At 32.2% G+C, this 22,074-nt stretch overlaps 1 non-coding gene across 1 annotated transcript; it reads right to left on the bottom strand.

Moving 5' to 3' along the window:
• Positions 1 to 5,934: 5,934 nt before the first annotated feature.
• Positions 5,935 to 6,041, bottom strand: LOC139850751 (small nucleolar RNA R71). The gene has a single exon (XR_011760132.1). It is a non-coding gene; the product is annotated as a small nucleolar RNA R71 (small nucleolar RNA).
• Between the last annotated feature and the right edge of the window lie 16,033 nt (positions 6,042 to 22,074).

Consider the following 22,074-nt stretch of genomic DNA (forward strand, 5'->3'; position numbering starts at 1 on the left):
TGCATGTATGTTAAAACAGGGGTACTTATTATATATACGTTAAAGCTTAGTTACCAGGGTGCTCAATCTTGTAGAATATTTTGATAAACGTTTCTGGATGAAACAACTGAAATCTTGTGATCCACCTTTATATACAGATTATGCGCAACATTTAAACTATGAACTCACCAACCTTTGTGTTGACACTTTTAAGCATGTTTATTCTCAGGTTCCTAGAAGTCTTTCGCTGTTTGCTTATCTGTTATACAAGTTATGTGCATGGAGTCATACATGCTTTATTCGAGAAAGCGTTGCATTCACAAAATCATCACCATGTATCTTATTTTGACTGCATTATCAACGGATGTAGTATTGTAAACTATTAATTACGGTGATTGTCTATATGTAGAAATCATCAAACGTCAAAAACCTTGGAATTTGATATTCAATTTTGGTGTGTCTTTTCAAAAGAATGCAATGTTTACAAAACGCATCATGTAGAGGTCAGTACCTCACTGTGAAATCGATGATTGATGTATTCGTCCAAAAGGGATTTGGATGGATCGTCACAGTTGGTATCAGAACTTGAGGTCATAGGGAACCAGAATTTGCATTAGTGTATTTAACTGGTAATTGTTAAGATGCATTAGTGAGTCTGGACTATGACCGTATCTGTTTTTACCGAGTTTTACTTATCATTTCTTGTCAGAAATTACATGATTATCATTCTTAATTCTAGACACGTTTGCCTGCAGTTATTGCATGAATAGTGTATAGACAAAATTCATATCTTAGCGTATCTGTTACAGTAAACTTTTCCTGACATCTTCCGATAATTCCTCCGTGATTTATGGAATTTTGGTATTATATATACATATGTAAATTATGTATTGAAGAATACCAATCTAAATTCTATAATCTATTTCATATCAAAAATTATCTCCCTAATTATACAAGATAGATCCCATATCTAGTTCTAATTCCTTAAACTCCGACAGCTATTCCGATATAGATATTCACCTGAACTCTGAAGACAGTGTAACCAGAATGGATCAACCAATCAGCCATTACCTATTTTGGATGAATTAGGGATGGGTTCGTAGCCTGCTTAGTTATTGGAGACAAGAAGAAGGTGATCCCTTCCATCCACCACATTTCTCTCTTGGCGAAGAACCTGAAGCACTTACCGGCGAACCTGTTCGAGACACCATTTTCTCGCTCATTTCTAGAGTATCTCGTCACGATAATATACTATCTCAAATTCTGAATCTTATTCATCCGCTCGTCCGAACCAACAATCATCCCGATGTAATAGAAGAAGTCAACGAGCTTCGCGCTCGGGTAGTGGCTTTGGAGAATATGGTGCAAAGGTTACAAGCACCAGCAGCATCACCGGCATCAACAGTATCACCGACAACAACACCAACAGTACCATTACCACCACCAACAACAACCGCATCGCAAACCTCAACTTCACAATCTGTTCCACGAGCATCAACGTCATACGCACCGTAGTTACCAAGAAATACCAGCAACAATAACCGATGAAGTATTAACTCATTTCCCCTGAAGAAATTATATGTATATTTAATATATATGAATTTTGAAAATCAAAATAAATCTTTTCGTACTAAGCTATTACGTGTGAATCTTAACTGGTAGGTACTACTCGGTTAGTTCATATTACTAATATGCAATGATGTACATCTTTCATTAACGACATAACCATCGTTAACTACAGTCTCTGTTTCAAATTCAATGAATTCCTTTTCATAATAAACTAAGTGTATTATTCAATTACACGTTTGATTTTACACTTTCATTTTCGATGTACTCGAAACTTTCTAGAAAACATCATTCGTACCTTGCGAAGTTAGCAAGAGTTCCATGAACACCAACATGATTCACTGAGGAAATATCAATAAAACTGAATAATGAATGATAATGCTAAAAACGAACATATATTTCATAGCATTATCCTTCAAGAAAGACAAGCTTTTAGTTGCAATTGATCTATTTACAAGTGATATTCGTTTAAATAATAAAAGTTGAAGACAAAAGGCAGATTCGACGATTTGAAGACGCAAACGACCAAAAAGCTAAAAAGTACAAAGTACAATCCAAGTGGTTCAAATTATTGCTGAGAAACGTCTAAAAGTTACAAGAGTACGAGCCGCGAAACGCAAAGTACAAGATATTAAATCATACGAAAGGACGTTCTAAAATCCAGAACCGAGACCTGAACCAACTATCAACGCGCGACTCAACGGAGCTAAAATTACAAGTCTACTATGCACATGAATATAATATAATATATTTATATATATATAATTATATATATTATATTATATAATATATAATTCGCAGCAGCCCACGTTTTGGAAGCATTTGGAAAAGGAAAAGGCTGCCATGCGATCGCATGGCCTGGAGGCTTTAAATCCATGCGATCGCATAGGTTACTGTAGCGAGCCAGGTCCTATAAAAAGGCAGTTTGATCGACGAGTTTTAGATAAACCATATTCAATCAATTGATATCTCTCACTCTCCCATTTATATTTATATTTATATTTTATAATTATAATTTTAATATTAAGTTAATAATAATAAGGTTATGGTAGCGAATGTTTTAAGTTTGTAAGTCGAAACTCTGTCCGTGTAACGCTATGCGATTAATACTCATTGTAAGTTATGTCCAACCTTTTTAAATTAATGTCTCGTAGCTAAGTTATTATTATGCTTATTTAAGCCGAAGTAATCATGATGTTGGACTAAATATTAAGACGGAGTTATTGGGCTTTGGACCATAATTGGGGTTTGGACAAAAGACCGACACTTGTAGAAATTGGACTATGGGCTATTAATGGGCTTTATATTTGTTTAACTGAATGATATTTAGTTAATTTAATATAGAGATTTACAATTTGACGTATCTATAAATAACCACATACACTCGATCGGATACGATGGGCGGGATATTTATAAGTACTAATAATCGTTCATTTAACCGGACACGGGAATGGATTAGTAGTCAATGGACTCATTAAAACAGGGGTGGATTACATACAAGGAAAATTGGTGTAATTGTTAACAAAGTATTAAAACCTTGGATTACACGCAGTCGATAACCTGGTGTAATTATAAACAAAGTATTAAGACCTTGTTACAGTTTAAGTCCCCAATTAGTTGGAATATTTGACTTCGGATATAAAGGAAATTTGACGAGGACACTCGCACTTTATATTTATGACCGATGGACTATTATGGACAAAAACCAGATGGACGTATCGAATAATCCAGGATAAAGGACAATTAACCCACGGTAATAAATTAAAATCAACACGTCAAACATCATGATTACAGAAGTTTAAATAAGCATAATTCCTTTATTTTATATCTCATCGCACTTTATTTATCGTTATTTTATTTATCGTACTTTAAATTATTGCACTTTTAATTATCGCACTTTTATTTTATCGCATTTTTATTTATCGTCATTTAATTTACGCTTTAAATTAAGTTAATATTTTGCATTAGGACATAAAATCGACAAACCGGTCATTAAACGGTAAAACCCCCCTTTAATAATAATAATAATAACACTACCATATTACTTATATATATATATATATATATATATATATATATATATATATATATATATATATATATATATATATATATATATATATATATATATATATATATATACATACAAATATAGTTTAAAATAAATATAGCGTTAAACTTAGTTGTATCCCTGTAGAACGAACCGGACTTACTAAAAACTACACTACTCTACGATTAGGTACACTGCCTATAGTGTTGTAGCAAGGTTTAGGTATATCCATTCTATAAATAAATAAATAACTTGTGTAAATTGTATCGTATTTAATAGTATTTCGTACAAAAATAATATCTATTTCGTACTACACCTCGCATACAAAAAGTATTTTTGGCGCTGCTGCCGGGGAACATCACGCCGAAAGCGAAATGCTGTATTCTAAAAAAAATTAGTTTTTAAGCTATTGTTATAAAAATATAATTTTATATAAGTTTAAAAATACAAAAAAAAACATAAAAAAATATATCTATATTTTTAAGCATTTAAAAAGTTTATATTTTTGTTACTTTTATTAAAAGTCATAAAAACTAATAAGCAATTTTTTATATAAGTTTTATTTTAATTATATAATTTTTTTTCTATAATATAAAATCATAAAATTAAAAACCAAAAAAAATAATTAAAATTAGAAAACGGGCCGAACACTATAGCAGCCCAAATATCTGGCCTGGTATCCGTTCCCATGCGACCTCATGAAAATTCTACAAACAATCCATGCGATCGCATGGATTGATTTGACAGCTCAGGTACCTTAGACGACAGAATTAGGGTTACGTTTATTAATAATTATTATTATTAATTAATTAGTAATTAGAGTTTTAATTAAATAATAATTAGTTTTAGTTTTATTTTTGTATTTTAAGTTTTAATTAGTTTTATTAATATATAAATTAATACTTTTATAAAATAATAATATAAAAATAATATTTTTATAAAAATAAGTAATTTTATCATTTTTGTATCTTTTTATTATTTAGTACGTAGTTTATATTTAGCGTTCGTAATTAGTTTTAAAATTAGTTTTTGCCATAGTTATTGTTTATTTCTAGACTTTTAAGCTTTGCCGTAAAATCTCTTAAGTACTTTTTCTTTAGAATAAGATTTAGATGCTTTAGAATTTTACGACATCGCTTATTGCTTTAATATTTAATAGATTTTAGCGTCTTTTAAGTTATTGCCGTTTTGGATTTAGAATTCCTTTAAGCTTTAATAACTTTAGACGCAACTTTTAGTCTTAAGTTTTTAGAATTCTAAGTTTCGACGCTTTATTTTCTTATTTTTATTTTTCGACGGTTTGTTTTCGACTTTTTGTTTTTCGACCTCTTATTTTTCGACGCGCTTTTTCTTTTTCATTTCTACGCTCTAGTTTTTAGGACATAGAATTTTCTTTATTTTCTTTAAATCTCGACGAAAAAAATTATTTTAAGTGGTTAAATTGATAGACATTCAAAATTTTCTGATTCGTAGTAATAGTTGGATTTGTTAGTGGCGAGTTGTGGGCTTCCGATTTAAAGGGTCCTGGCTACCTGCTGCATCTATTGGCTATTCGAAACGCGGGCAAAATCAGAAAAGTCTATTAATTTGATAACTTATATAATTTTTATCTTTATAAATAATAGGATATTCAGTGAATGCACCGAGCAAAACGTTCACCACCTTTCATACGTTCACCACCTGTAACTCGATCAAGACATCTAGCCAATATTGTCGCCGTTGATTTTTCTTTAGAATCATCATCAAGTAGAACAAGTACTCTAATTCAACTTTCCGATAATCCATTTTTTGAACCCGACCTCACAATTGAGAACCCGGAGGATATTCAAGGACAATTCAGAGATCCTGAACCACTAATCATTCCTCTTGAACCACAAATTACTCATCCAGTGATTGTCGAGGAAGAAACCATTAAATCAGAATCCCCTAGTGATTCAGATTCAACAAACTCAATTATGAAAAATCAGGAACCTCTAAGTATGGAAGACAGAATGAGAGCCACACGCACGGGCCAAGGTCATGACATTACTCAACCAGACATTAATGCGCCAGATTATGAAATCAAAGGACAAATCCTACACATGGTAACTAATCAATGCCAATTTAGTGGTACGCCAAAAGAAGATCCAAACGAACATCTTCGAACTTTTAATAGGATCTGTACTCTATTTAAAATCAGAGAAGTTGAGGATGAATAGATCTATCTCATGTTATTTCCCTGGACTTTAAAGGGAGAATCCAAAGATTGGTTAGAATCGTAACCTGAAGGAGCGATTGATACATGGGATGTTTTAGTTGAAAAATTTCTTAAAAGATTCCTTCCGGCATCTAAAGCCGTGAGACTTCAAGGAAAAATTGTTACGTTCACACAAAAGCCAAATGAAACTTTATATAAAGCATAGACAAGATTCAGAAAGTTGTTGAGAGGATGTCCTCAACATGGTTTAGACACTTATCAAATAGTACAAATATTCTACCAAGGATGTGACATTACTACACGAAAAGACATCGACATAGCAGCTGGTGGTTCCATTATGAAGAAAACCGCAACTGAAGCTTACAAAATTATTGATAACCCAGCCTCCCACTCACATGAGTCGCATCAAGAAAAAGACATCGTTAGATCATTTAAAGCGGCTGATCCGATTCTAGCCATGACTTTGATTCCATTTCCGCAAAGTTAGATGCTTTCGAGAGACGAATGGAAAAGATGACTAAAGATATTCACGCAATACGAATTAGTTGTGAGCAGTGTGGAGGACCACATTTGACAAAAGATTGTCTCAGTATTGAACAAACAATGGAACAAAGAGAGAATGTTTCATATATAAACCAAAGGCCTAGAAATAATTATCAGAATAATTATCAACCGCCAAGACCAAACTACAATCAAAATCAGAATTATAACCGAAATATTTCATACAACAACCAACAAGGTCCTAGCAATCAACAAGTATCTAACAATACTTACAACCAGCAAAGACCTATTTTTCAAAATAAACCACCACAAACCGATGATAAAAAGCCAAATTTAGAAGATATGATGTCGAAGCTAGTTGAATCTCAAACTCAATTTTTCACATCTCAGAAACAAACTAATGAACAAAATGCTCAAGCATTTAGAAATCAACAAGCTTAAATCCAAAATCTGGAACAAGAAGTAAGTAACCTAGCAAGGTTGATAGGTGAAAGAAAATCGGGGAGTCTACCTAGCGATACAAATGCTAACCCCCGAAATGAAACAGCTAAAGCCATTACCACAAGAAGTGGTATTACACTTAAACCAACTGAAATGCCTGTAATTTCTGATGACTCTATTCCTACTCCACAAACACCACAGCCTGAGCAAGATAAGGAAAAAGAACCGGTAGTTGAAAAGGTTAATGAAGACAACACAGTTAAGGCAAAGCCTTATGTTAAACCATACCAACCACCGCTTCCTTACCCGAGTAAAATGAGAAAAGAAAGACTTGAAGCCGAGCAATCCAAATTCTTGGATATGTTTAAACAAATAAATGCCAATCTTCCTTTCATTTATGTGATTTCAGGAATGCTAAGATATGCTAAATTCTTGAAAGATCTAATCACAAATAGAAAGAAAATGGAAGAACTCTCGGCTGTTACAATGAATGCTAATTGTTCTGCAGTGCTGTTGAATAAACTACCAGAAAAATTATCAGATCCAGGAAGTTTCACAATTCCATGTTTTTTGGGTGGTCTTAATTCAATAGAAGCATTGACAGACTTAGGTGCTAGTATAAATTTAATGTCGTATTCACTATATGCTAAACTAGACCTTGGAGAATTGAAACCAACAAGAATAAGTATACAACTAGCAGATCGATCAGTAAAATATCCTAGAGGGATAGTGGAGAACATGCTAGTTAAAGTTGGTAATTTAGTATTTCCAGTAGACTTTGTTATTCTGGACATGGAAGAAGATTCTCGAGTTCCTCTTATATTAGGAAGACCATTCTTAAACACGGCTAATGCAATAATAGACATATTTGGTAAGAAACTGACCCTAAGTATAGAGGACGAGAGTGTTACCTTTTTTGTTGATAGAGCTATGCAACAACCGCAATCTGCAGATGATACATGTTATTATATTCAAACTATAGATTCACATGCAGAATTGTTAGAAGAATTTCCATAATTACAAGGAACAGGAGAATGTTCTTTAGGAGAAGGAATTGAACCAATTGATGAAGCTGAAATGTTAGTTACACTCATGGCTAATGAATACGAACCAACAATAGAAGAACTTCAAATGCTAAAAGAGGAAGACAGATATCGATACAAATCATCGATAGAAGAACCACCGATATTAGAGTTAAAGCCACTTCCAAACCATTTGGAATACACTTATTTACATGGTGAATCTAAATTACCTGTAATAATATCGTCTTCTGTTACGGAAAATGAAAAATCTCAACTCATTTCTGTGCTAAAAGCTCATAAACCAGCTATTGCATGGAAGATTCATGACATTAAAGGTATAAGTCCTTCGTATTGCACACATAAAATCATTATGGAAGAAGGTCATAAAACATATGTGCAACGCCAACGAAGACTAAATCCTAATATGCAAGATGTTGTTAAGAAAGAAATTATTAAACTACTAGATGCAAGTTTAATTTATCCAATCTCTGATAGTCCATGGATAAGCCCAGTTTAATGTGTACCTAAGAAGGGTGGCATAACTATCATCACAAATGAAAAAGATGAGCTTATTCCTACTAGGACTGTAACAGGATGGCGTATTTGTATTTATTATAGAAAACTAAATGACGCCACCAGAAAAGATCACTTTCCTTTACCTTTCATTGATCAAATGTTGGAAAGGTTGGCTGGAAATAGTTACTATTATTTTCTTGACAGTTTCTCTAGATACTTTCAAATTCCAATCGCACCCGAGGGCCAAGAGAAAACCACCTTCACGTGCCCTTATGGTACTTTTGCTTACAAACGCATGCCATTTGGACTATGCAACGCCTCTGCAACCTTTCAAAGGTGCATGATGGCGATTTTTCACGACATGATAGAAGAATGCATGGAAGTTTTCATGGACGACTTTTCAGTCTTCGGTGATACTTTTGAAACATGTCTAGTTAATCTTGAACGAATGCTTATTAGATGCGAACAATCAAATCTAGTACTTAATTGGGAGAAATGTCATTTCATGGTTAAAGAAGGTATCGTTCTTGGTCATAAAATTTCAAAGGAAAGAATTGAAGTGGATAGAACTAAAGTAGATGTAATTGCTAAGCTTCCACATCCCACCAATGTTAGAGGAGTTAGGAGTTTTCTAAGGCATGCCAGTTTTTACCGACGTTTCATAAAAGATTTTTCTAAAATTGCTACTCCTATGAATAAACTCCTAGAAAAAGATGCTCCATTCATCTTTTCAGATGAATGCATCAAATCTTTTAATATTCTTAAAGAAAAACTCACTAATGCGCCGATCATGATAACTCCAAATTGGAATCTACCATTTGAACTCATGTGCGATGCAAGTGATTTTGTAATGGAATCCGTTTTAGGACAAAGGATTGAAAAACGATTTCAACCTATTTATTATGCTAGTAAGATGTTACAAGGAGCATAAACAAATTACACAACTACTGAAAAAGAACTCCTTACTATTGTCTTTGCTTTTGACAAATTTCGTTCATATCTTGTTCTAGAAAAAACGGTGGTCTATACCGACCACTCTGCTCTTAGATACCTATTTTCAAAACAAGATTCCAAACCATGATTAATCCGTTGGATCTTACTCTTACAAGAGTTCGATATTGAAATTCGAGACAAAAAGGGAGCAGAAAATCTCGCCGCTGATCATCTTTCTCGTCTTGAAAATCCCGAATTGGAAGTTCTAAATGAATCAGCCATACAAGACAACTTTCCTGATGAATATCTATTGAAGATTGATTATAATGAAATTTCATGGTTTGCAGACTATACAAACTACTTAGTATGTGGATTCCTTGAAAAAGGGTTGTCGTACCAAAAACGAAAGAAATTCTTTAGTGATATAAACCACTATTTTTGGGAAGATCCACATTTGTTTAAAATTTCTCCCGATGGAATAATACGTTGTGACGATCGCTCCAAATCCATATAGACGAACACGTCATTCATCAATTTCATTGGGAGGTATTTGACCTCTATATGATACGTTTTGTAAACATTGCATTCTTTTGAAAAGGCACACCATAAATGAATATTTAAATCAAAGGTTTTCGACATCTGATGATTTCTACATATAGACAATCACCATAAATAATAGTTTACAATAGTACTTCCATTGACAATGCAGTCAAAATAAGATACATGGTGATGATTTGGTGAATGCAACGTTTCCTTGATAAATATGCCATGTAAGACTCCATGCACATAGCTTGTCTAACATATAAGCAAACAGCGGAAGACTTCTAGGAACCTGAGAATAAACATGCTAACAAGTGTCAACACAAAGGTTGGTGAGTTCATAGTTTTAGTGTTTCGCATAATCTGTATATAAAGGTGGACCACAAGATTTCAGTTGTTTCATCCAGAAACGTTTATCAAAATATTCTACGAAATTGAGCACCCTGGTAACTAAACTTAACGTATATATAATTTATACCCTTTGTATAATCATCTTAATAATACACGTAAACCAACGTGTATGCTTCTCAAATAGCATACGCCCATTAAAAGGCTAGTGCTCTAGCTCGGACGGGAATATCAAGCCCTATGGATCCATATATAACTACTCACGCCCACCAGTTCTTATAACCAGCAGTTACTAGTTACCAAAGCTAAGGGATTTTCGGTTCAAACTCGGTGTAGAATTTAGTATGTACTTGTATCCATTGCGTTTAAAATAAAGTGCATGTATTCTCAGCCCAAAAATATATATTGCAAAAGCAATTAAAAAGGGAGCAAATAAAACTCACCTTAGCCGCATATAAAGTCGTTCACCAAAATGTGACCGAAACTCGGATTACCAAATAACCGTAGATCTCAACCTAGAGAACATATGTTGGTCAATAATTGTTTATCAAGCTAGGTCAGGTCATAGTGTATCACAATCCTAATGCTCGAGATCGATATACAATAGTTATCAAAAGTTATTTCAAAAAGTCAATCTGACTCCATACAATAGTTGAATGATCATGGCAATCGAATCATTTTAATATTTCACATAGTTTTCCAATTCTTGTAAAATTAAACTATAGTTTTTATAAGCCTTCAAAATATGATAAAACAATCAGTTTTGACAATTGTTCAACAAAACAAGACGTACCTTATATAAGATTCCAGTTACTCGGCTGGTAATATTTAAAAATCCATTTCATCAATCTCATAAACAAGTTGTTTATATCTTAATTGCAGATTCCAAAGCAATTTCAATTAACATCAATCATAATTCAGTTGATCATATCTTTTAATCCGTTCATCGAAACTATTCGATATGTAAATGAAAAGTTATTGATTTTTCGCCAGCTTTCCAAAAACATGTATATAATATACCTTTTACCAGTAATATATGTATTTAATTCGTGATTCATTATAACTGTTTAACGATGAAATTTAGCATACCAGCATGTATAAATATATATACTCGAGCACTGGACATGGATACACAATTAATATATAAAAGATAAAATATGAGTGCTTACGTATCAATATTGAGATTCAATATTGTAGAAAAGTACGTAAACGTAACGGAGATGATAAACACTAGGTTTGACTTTACGAGCATAATCCCCAAACCATACCCATAACCTCCATAGCTATAACCCATAATTTCATTAGCTCTATCCCGCTCGAAAAACCATTTTGAAAGTGACACGCTCATGACCTCGTCGTAGTATTTTATGTATAATACTACTAATAATAATAATACTAATACTAATATTAATAAGATTAATAATAATCTTTAATTTAATAATATTAGCAAATAAATAAAATAAATAAAATAAATAATACGGAGTAATACATATAGATAGATAGATAGATAAGAAACAAATGAATCAGAAATCAGAAAACAGACCGAGTTTAAATAGATGTGGCCTGTCCAGACTTCCCATGCGATCGCATGGGTCTGAGGCACAATGGCCAGGTGATCGCATGGCCTATTTTTCCAGCTCACAATCGTTTTGTATTTTAGTTTGTCGACATATTTAAATATAATATATATATTATATTTAATTTATATAATTATTTATATATTATATTATATTTACGTGCATAGTTAACTTGTAACTTTTATTCCGATAAGTCGTACGTCATCACTCGACTTATGTCCCGGTTTCGGTTTCTCGAACGCATTTTCGTACGCTTAGAAAACTAATACTTTTCGTTACGCGACGTGTACCTTTATCAAAAATTAAACTTAATCATTGATAAACTATGTCACTCGAAGTGTAGCTTTAATCAATTAAGTGTTTTGGTTATTTGCTTCTATAAATCATCGTCTCGTAGTATATATATATATATATATATATATATATATATATATATATATATTCATTTTAAAATAGTGTTTTACTGTAGCAATGTTACTGTAGTAAAGTTACTATAGCAAATAGTGATTTTCGAAAACACTGTAGCTTTTCGGGTACTGTAGAAATTCGAAAATACTGTAGCAAATTAGTGTTTTACTGGTTTATCTTAAACGTTTTAGTTAACTTATCTAAATATCAATCGAATCAATAATCGAATGTTACTATCGTTTACTAAATAACTTGAAATCATATATATATATATATATATATATATATATATATATATATATATATATATATATATATATATATATATATATATATGCACATTAAATTATATATATATTGTTCGTGAATCTTCAAAAACAGTCAAAGAAGAATTGATTACATGAATATAGTTCCAAAACTTTCGTGACTCAACATTACAGACTTTGCTTATCGTGTCGAAAACATTAAATAATTTAAAGATAAAGTTTAAATTTGGTCAGAAATTTCCGGGTCATCATAGTACCTCCCCGTTAAAGAAATTTCGTCCCGAAATTTGAGTGAGGTCGTCATGGCTAATAATAAAAATGTTTTCATGACGAATATGAGTTGATAAATAGAATTTTATCACTGTTGAATAATATGGACAAAAAATCCGATTACTCGAAGCGTATAAGGGAAGTTATCGTAATAAAGTGAAATGAGGGAATAGAGATTCATCTTAACTTTTGACGTATTAACGATTGATTTCCGGAATTTTAGGAATAGAAAATCTTCATAATCTATATAAGATTTGATTCTTCGGAATTTGCAGAAATTGGGATTTTCTTTGATTAAATGCGTAATCTGCCTCGATTGCTATGTCTGATATTTCGCTATAAATTGACCTCTTCCGTTTCATTTATTTTCACCACTCCTATAATCTTCTTTCTTATTTCATACATGCCAATAGATTGTGAAAATGCTTAATACAGTTCTGATTCTTGATATTTTCCTGGCTATCGTATCCTTCATTCTTCTTTTTCATCTGCCACCAGAGGAAGTTATTTTCTTCTACTATTACCTTGGGGTTATAGTGTTTTTCATTCTCCCGTGTCTTTATATTGCTATACGCATTGATATACACGGTTTGTAATTTCGGGGTTGTTATCAGGCTTTATATTCTCCATTATATTTCGGAGCTTCATGATTTCGTTTTCTATTCCCTACCTTAAGTCAAGCGGATAATGGTCCAGAATTCGTAGCTATACATTTCGGAATGAACATAGTTAATGTTCTAAGAAAGAAATTGTAATGACACGATCTTGATTTGTCAAATTACCAGAATATCTGGAAAAGACCGAATCATCAAGAAAAGTATTTTCTTGATATATTTAGAGATTAAATAGAATGAAAGAGTTATGTAACATGGTTCATGATGAGGGTGTGATCTGTGAACCTTTATCTCGTTCCATTAGAAACTCAGCATGACTTACTGTAATATAATCACGTTGATCAAGTGTCATTATATTATACTAACTCATGCTTCAGTTCCCAACATTACTTCAAAACATCCATTTTTTTTGAATTTTTCAGATTTTAGAAACTAAAATAGTTTCTTTTATGATGTAACACAGATAGTGCGAAGAGATGAATGAATTTCGATAAGAATAGGTATGAAGATATCTCCAGAAATATCGAGGATATTTATAATGAAAGATACGATGATATCTTAGAATTTCTAATATCAGAGGATGATACGGAAAAATCTGTCTGTGAAGGTTTAGAATAAGAAGTAAGGTTCTTACTAATGGTTTCAGCAGTCACTGAATCATTTGGATTCTTTGAAAGCAGGTTCAGTCTTTGTGATTTATCCACATCCTCTTTCATACTTTACTCAATCCCTTTTCAGTTCCAAACCTTCTCTTTTTCTCAGCTTTACCACCATACTATTCTTTATCATCAAACTTTTGACTGTTAAGGTCATTTACAGTTTTTGCTGCTTCATCAGCATTTTTCTAATTTCAGAGAACTAGTTCATAGTTTGGAATGTTTTTCAGAAACTTCACATTCGAAGTATGTAAGTCTAGAAGTTGGATGTTATCTATATATAACTGTTGTCGTAGAAAATGCTGCGAGATTTAAAAAACTGATTGCTAATTCCCGGTGGTTGGTATGGCAATTATTGTTACAAGATGTGGATGAGTACATGATAGGGTTTCAATGAGTATAAGGAATTTTCGAAAGGTCAAGGATTAATAAAGTTGTTGGTAAATTTACTGCTAATGTGGTGGAACATGAAAGGTTCCCCAGTAACAAGAATGTATATGTCAAGGTTATAATAAGGTTAATCTGAAAAGTCAAAGTTAACTGGTTGAAAGTGTGGTAAAACTGGATACTTTGAAAAGGGATTTCAATATTATTTTTAGTAATAACAATGCTAAAGGATCTTTCACATTTTTGAAGTCAAAGTATAGCTTTGAAAGATGTAGAGATCTAAGAATGATGTCACCCGTTAAATCTTGACTTGGATTCTGATCCGTCAATATCAGAATATGTAATTGAATTTGTATGGAAACGATTGTATATCGCTGTGAACATAGTTAATAATTTTTTTGAATCAAAGTTGAAGAATGTACAGTATAACATATTAATTGTGAACTTATATATTTCCCGGGAATTACCTACCCGTTAAAGATTTCATAAGTAATATTTTGTACAAAAGAATTTTCATTACAGTCTTTATGAAAATATATGTATGCATATTTCTTCAGATGTAATACGGATTTAATGAGTTAATGATGTGTGCGAACGTAACCTTTATTTATGAACGGATTTGAGTTGTTTTGTTACACGAATTGATTTATTGTATATGTGGTATTTTATTGATTTTAGGTTGATTTCACACATATATATAGGCAACTAGTCCTATCCGTGTAGTTTAGTTTGTTGGTAAATCCGATTCGTTCCACAGGGAGATGGAGTGTTTAATGGTTTAATAGTCTTTGATGTTAAACTTAATTAAAGGGGGTTTTGGATTAGGCAATTGTAAAATAACAGTAAAAGAAAATAACTAAAACTAATTTACTAAATAAAATTACAAGATTACAAAAATTAACTTAAAAAGGAAATAAATGAAATTATGCTAATTTTTATGCGACAATTATATTACTAGATGGTAATTAGTAAAATAGTAATTTTTATTAAAACTATATGTTTAGAATTTTATTTTAAGTAATTATTATATAAACTTATTTAAAGTAACTAAAATGCATTTTTTATAAAACTTATATAAATTAAAAGGAAATTAATTAATTTACTAATTATAAACTAGTTACAATTTATAAACTTATACTAATTAATGCTAATTTTAGGATTAAAACATATATTTAAGTATTTTATATTAATTAAAACTAATTATATAATAAAAATAACTAATAACCTAAATTATATATAATTAATTAATCAAAACCCTAATTTTTACCCTAGCTGGTACTGTAGCCGCGTCAAGGCCTACACGATTCGTGTGAGGCTACACGATTCGTGTATGGCTTAAATTATGTGACAATTAACTATTTACGAAAAATAGATGTTTTTATGTAATTTTTATATTTTAAAATGGTAATTCGTGAATAATAACAATAATACTTTTTATAAGAAGTAAAAATAAGATAAATGGGAGTGTTTACTTAATTGTGTCACCCCTAGATCCATGGATTGTTTTAAGTTTTACGCCTTATTAAAATGTTCTAGTATCAAACTTTACATTTTTCTCTCGAATAAATATAAAGTTACAACTTAACTAAATAAAATCTAATTTTCATTGGATTCTTTTTAGAAAGCTACTATTCCCTAAGTATTTAAATTGAGACCTAGCCTAGTTTTGACCTTCGCCAATACCCAAATTATAACGGTTTCCCTTTTTATAATTTCACCTTCATATAACTTAATGATATCACCCAAACCACCGAAGTTTATTTCTAAATTGGTGTCAATAACTTATCCATAAATTCGTCTAGATCATTTTTAATGTTGAAGCTTAATTTAGGTAAATAAAAACAACTTTCGTTATTTAAATTTACTAAATTAAGTGGCAAGGGTTAAATACCTAATTACATAAAAATGGTTCTTTTAACTAGGCTCAATATTAAAAATACTAAAGTTACATTTTAACTTTACTAATGGTAACAATCCATTTCACTAGGGGCTCTACATTTAAGCAAACACTAGGGAAATTTAGCTATCCATTACACTAAGATAGACATAAAAATATAGATATGCAAACATAATAACAACGCTAATTTTAACAGAGTAAACTTACTAAAATATCTTCACTTGCATTAACTTCAAATGGTAGAAAAATTACAATAATAACACCCCTTTCACGCGTACAATAATACCCTTAATCACGAACAATACCCCCTTAATGTTACAATTATTTTTAACCTTGAACTAAAAAATTACAGAATGATAATATGTGTGTATAGTAATTGTATGAAAAATATGTTCTTTTCTTTTCTCTGTGCGTACTCCGTATTTAAACTGTAATAGAAGTAGTAGGTGATATAGTTGGTTTCATGCTGTATCTCCATTTTCTTAAAGAATTGTTTTAAAAATAAAAAGCTAGCCGCCCCATTTGCAAGTGGAATCTGAATTTCGGCCAAACATTACACGATTCGTGTAGTTGTACACGATTCGTGTAAGTACAATTCTGGGCAGTTGTAGATTTTTGAGTTACGGACGTCTGGACTCCTGATTCGCCTTTTTTCGAGTCCGTATGATTTAGTTATGATTTTTCTCGTGCAGGCGCGCTGATTTCGTGATTTCGATCATTTTGACTTGTAGTCTTGAGGCGTGATGTTGTAGTCTTTTGTTGCTCATTATAAGTCTTCATTTTATCTTCATTTTGATCTTTATATCATTGAAAATCCATAATAACATTTCATTCGACGCTTTGGACATTTTTACCAATTACAAACCGAAAACTACTCGAATACACATAAAAATCATAACATTTTGGATTGATATTGCGACGAAGTATATGTATATTTATAGCAATATCAAATTACCCCACACTTGAACGTTGCTTGTCCTCAAGCAATTACATCTTTTAACAGAGTTAGAACATTATATATCTTTCTTATCGAACATTTAGATCACACAACACACACTACACGAAATGAAACACACGCTATATGAAATATATTACACAACACAGTATTTATTGGATCACACGCACACCACACGAAATGAAATTCTGACAACAGAAACAAACATGAAACTCGTGATTAGGGTTTAAAAATTTGGATCCTTGGGGAAAATTGGACCTTGTGAAAACGTTTTATGATTTTTATAAGATGTCATGCTAGTTTTTACACTAGACACGTTTTCCGGTTTTAACCTCAAATTCCGGTTGAGGGTAACTGAAAACCGAAGTCTCAGTCGGCGATTAGCAAGCTATTCGCCCCCATGATTGTAGTATCATGGAACTTGAAGCCAAATGTCCAAAAATACTTTTACACAAATATAATTCATAAAATAGCATAAGTTTTAGAACAAAATTATATTGTGTCCAAATATCATCGGTGAACCATGAGTTTACACACCTCAATTTGTTATGGCATATGTATGTTGACCGCGGTCAAACATAGATGCAGTTGATCTTTACGGAGATCATCCATCTGGGGATTAGATTCATTAGTCTTAAAAGCTAATTTGCATTGTGCCCCCCCATTGTACGAGACAGATCCATCTCATGGTTAGGATAAGTCTGACCACCAAAAACCCTGTTTGATGCTGAGGTTAGGTGGATTTCCAGCAGATTTTAGGGATGACTTTTCAAGATTTTTCGTCAACCTACAGCTGTTCTGGACTACATCTTCTAACATAAGTTAGCAAGTGTGTCAATTCGGAAGACTTTACTTCCTTACGGGATGGATTTGATTCATCCTCTATTACTCGTGATAATGGAATATTCAGGTTTATACATTCTGTAGCAATGATATCTGCAATAAACTTCAAAGAAACATGTGATAAATGGTTCTCAATATAAGGATTTATAAATTCTTGTTATAAATGGTTTTCTTTTATAAGTTTTAAACAAATAAACTTATGTATTTTTAATGTACGGAGACAACAATTTCGGTTTTTACACCTGATCTTTAATTGCTCGTAGTTACCTTAAAAATTGATTAGATACATTTGTTTAAAAATTTTCAAATTTTCATAAAAACCAATAACTTATTAGTTCTCGAGAATTTATATATTCCCACCCCACACTTAAGATTATGTAATGCCCTCATTACATAAAATCAGATAATAATGTATAAATTTGAGAGGACAAAAAGTGTAGAGTATTTGGAACTTCCTTTGTTAACCGATTTGGATTTTCAAATTGTTTTACCTATGATCATATCCAATGTTTGTATCACAATGTAATTTGATGTTTCGTTTCGTCTAATTGCATTTTCGTCTGTACCTGTCAAAACCATGTTAAAAACACACAAAATATGGGGTTTTAATTCAATCGTACAACACATTTTTTTTACCCCACACTATATTTTCTTGCTAATATAAAAAATAAAAACATAATAAGTTTCAATACACACCAAAAAATTATGTTATTACAAACTAAAAATTTTTTTTTTTTTTTTTTTTTTACTTTTTTCATTTTATATTTTTTTTATATAACTTATAATCAATTAAATTTAAAATATCTTTTATAAATTTATATTTGTAACGGAAATTCGGTTGTTATACCTGATCTTAATCCGTTTATAAATTTTTAAATTCAATTTATAAAATTCAATTCATTAAAAGTTAAAGTTTTAATATTTTTCGAAAACAAATTTAAAATAAAATAAAAACACTCTATTTTTGTGTTAAAAAGATTAACATTTTTAAATTTTAAAACAAGTATATGAAAAATACAAATAAAAAGGAATTTAAAATAAAAACGAGACACACGAATGGGACTATTTACAATGTGTGAAGTTTATTAGCGAGTCGTTCACGCGACTCCACCCCAATTTTAACTAACGTCGGGGTGATAAACATCACCCTTCTTTACTCCAATAGAACCATTACCGCAACCATTCTCGCCATTAATTTTTGATAATAACCAAGAGTCCGAAAATCTTGACTCTTCAACCAATTTTTTCAACTTATATTTCTCAAGTTTCGATAAGTTTGACACCAATCTCTCTCTCAAATGTTCATCTTTTTTCGACATAGCATTTCTAACCCTACCATATAACTTTTTTATGGTTTTCTCAACAACACTATCATTGGGCGGTTTACTATCTAGTTTCTCCTCATCACCCTCCCCACACTTAGCTTGTTGACTAATGGGTTTGACATTGTCAACAATATTCACTGAAACTATCGGTGTGGGTGGAGGGTTCATACTAAACTCAGTTTGATAGGTTGCACTCTTGCCTCTTTCCTTCAAAACTAGTTTTCCTGTTTTCCAATCTGTTAAAGCACATGCAGTTGCTAAAAATGGTCTACCTAAAATAATAGGTACAAACTTATCTTCCTTCATGTCTACAACTACAAAGTCAGCTAGAAACTCAAGTTCACCTGTTTTTACTACTAAGTTTTCAACAATCCCTACAGGTTTATTAACCGACTGATCAATGAATCTAATGCCTGAATTGGTCGGTTTAAGTTCACCTAAGTTCAAATGCGAGTAAATGGAATAAGGCATGAGATTTATACTTGCACCTGAGTCAGCTAATGATCTAAGAGTTTTAGATTCATTAAGCTTACAAGGTATTATGAACGGTCCGGGATCACCTAACTTAGGTGGCAACTCATTCTTCTTCATAATAGCAGCACATTCTGCTTCAAGGAACGCGGATGATGCTTGTTCACACACTCCTTCTTTTGCCATCAAATTATTCAAGAATTTCCCATAGTTTGGCATACCTGCAATAACATCAACCAAAGGTACATTTACACAAATATTATCCGTATTTAAAGGCTTACAATGATTCTCCTTTAGTTTTTCGGATGCAAGTGCTTGCGGGTATGGAATGGGTTCTTTATAGTCTTCCACTTTAGGTGCTTGCTTCACCGTATCTTCCGCTTCTTCCTTGATCTTCTTCAAATCATCATCAACCCTAAACTCGGAAGGCTCGGTGATTTCCATTTTCTTTACTTCCACATGATTTCCCGACATCAACCTCATCAAATAGTCACCATACTCGGGAGTTATTGCACCAACTCGGATCCCTTCATCTTCACATGTTATACTCTTCACACTTTCAACTCGAATACCATCAATCTCTTGATAAGGAGTGTAATCATCCATCTTGGATAAATCAGAAAATATAAACTCATCACACTCTTCATCATCATCTTCACACCCAAGAGTAAAAATAGGACTATGCTCCGGTGTTTTGAAACTTGCTTCATCCTCACAGAAACTATAAATAGAATTCACTTGTGAATATGCTGGAGCTTGAGGATCCTTCTTCTTTAGTATAACCGGAGGATTACTTGCACTTGGTGTTCTTTCTGCTAGTAACTGTGAGATCCTTCCAACATCTCTTTCTAAAATCTGAATCGTGGCTTGTTGATTTCGGATTTGCTGAGTTTGAAGTTCCTCATTTTGCTCATGCTTAACCATAAAATCTCTCAAGAGATCTTCTAAACCAGATTTCCTCTCAGGTTGAGGTTGCATAATTGCTAATGGTTGCGGTTGCATGAGTGCTAGTGGTTGTGGTTGTTGATTGTGTTGGAAATTATTTTGATAATTTCGTTGAGGTTGATTTCGGTTATTATAACCTGGTGGCGGATTTCTTTGACTTTGATTTGGGGAATTCCGGTTGTTTTGGTAACCTAGATTTCCTCCTTGATAGTTATTATTATTTTGATAGTTATTATTATTTGATCCTGAAGGTCCTCCTACTTGATAGCTGTTTATAGGAGGATATTTTCGGTTGGTTGCTTCTATAGCTGGAAAATCACTGAAGTTCATTTCACCTTTTCGTAAGTAACCTAAGAAATTTGCTTGTTCTTCCATTGTACTTTGATCACAATCTCTAGTAAGATGGGGACCTTGGCATAGTTCACATCCTACTCTAATAGCATGCATTTCCTTGGTTACTTTCTCGATTTGCCTTGCTTGATTTGCTATTTGAACTTTTAAAGAAGCAATTTCATCATTGCTTTCAATACTAGCAACATTTGATGATCTAGAAAATTCTATTTCTTGATGCCAATTATGAGAATGGGAAGCTAAATCAGCAATGATTGTGTGAGCGTCTTCAGGTGTTTTCTTCATGATCGAACCTCCAGCTGCAACATCTATATCTTTTCTAGTTGTCACATTGACTCCTTTATAGAATATTTGGACCTTTTGGAATGTATTCAACCCGTGTTGAGGACATATTCGAAGCATTTTATTGAATTTGGTCCAAGCTTCATAAAGAGTTTCATTAGGCTTTTGTTTAAAGTGATTTATGTCACTTTGTAATTTTGCTGCTTTTGAAGCAGGAAAGAATTCTGACAAAAATTTATCCATCATATCATTCCAGTTTTCAATATAACCTTCTGGTAATGAGTCTAGCCAATCTCTTGCATCATCTTTTAATGACCATGGAAAGATTTTTAAACATGCAACTTCATCGGTGACATCTTTGATTTTGAAAATCTTGCAAATGCTTACAAACTTACGAAGATGCTCGTTAGCATCCTCATTTGGGGCTCCACCGAATTGACATGTATTAGTTACCATGTGTAAAAATTGACCTTTTATTTCAAAGCCATCACTCATCGTGGGTTGGATGATTGCGTGGCCTTGACCTTTTCTTGTGGCCTTCATTAATGCTTCCATCGTTTGATTTGTATCAGCCATTTCTTCTTCTTCTTTAATAATCGGCTCTATGATTGGTTGAATTATTGGTTCAGAGTCGGATTCTAAGAAAAGTGACTCTAAATTTTTAGCAAGAGATTCTACTTCTTGAGCTCTTAAGCGTTCGTGGAATTTTCTTTCGGGTTCAGGATGTGAGGGAG

This window comes from Rutidosis leptorrhynchoides, chromosome 5 (genome assembly GCF_046630445.1).
Source record: "Rutidosis leptorrhynchoides isolate AG116_Rl617_1_P2 chromosome 5, CSIRO_AGI_Rlap_v1, whole genome shotgun sequence".
NCBI lineage: Eukaryota > Viridiplantae > Streptophyta > Magnoliopsida > Asterales > Asteraceae > Rutidosis > Rutidosis leptorrhynchoides.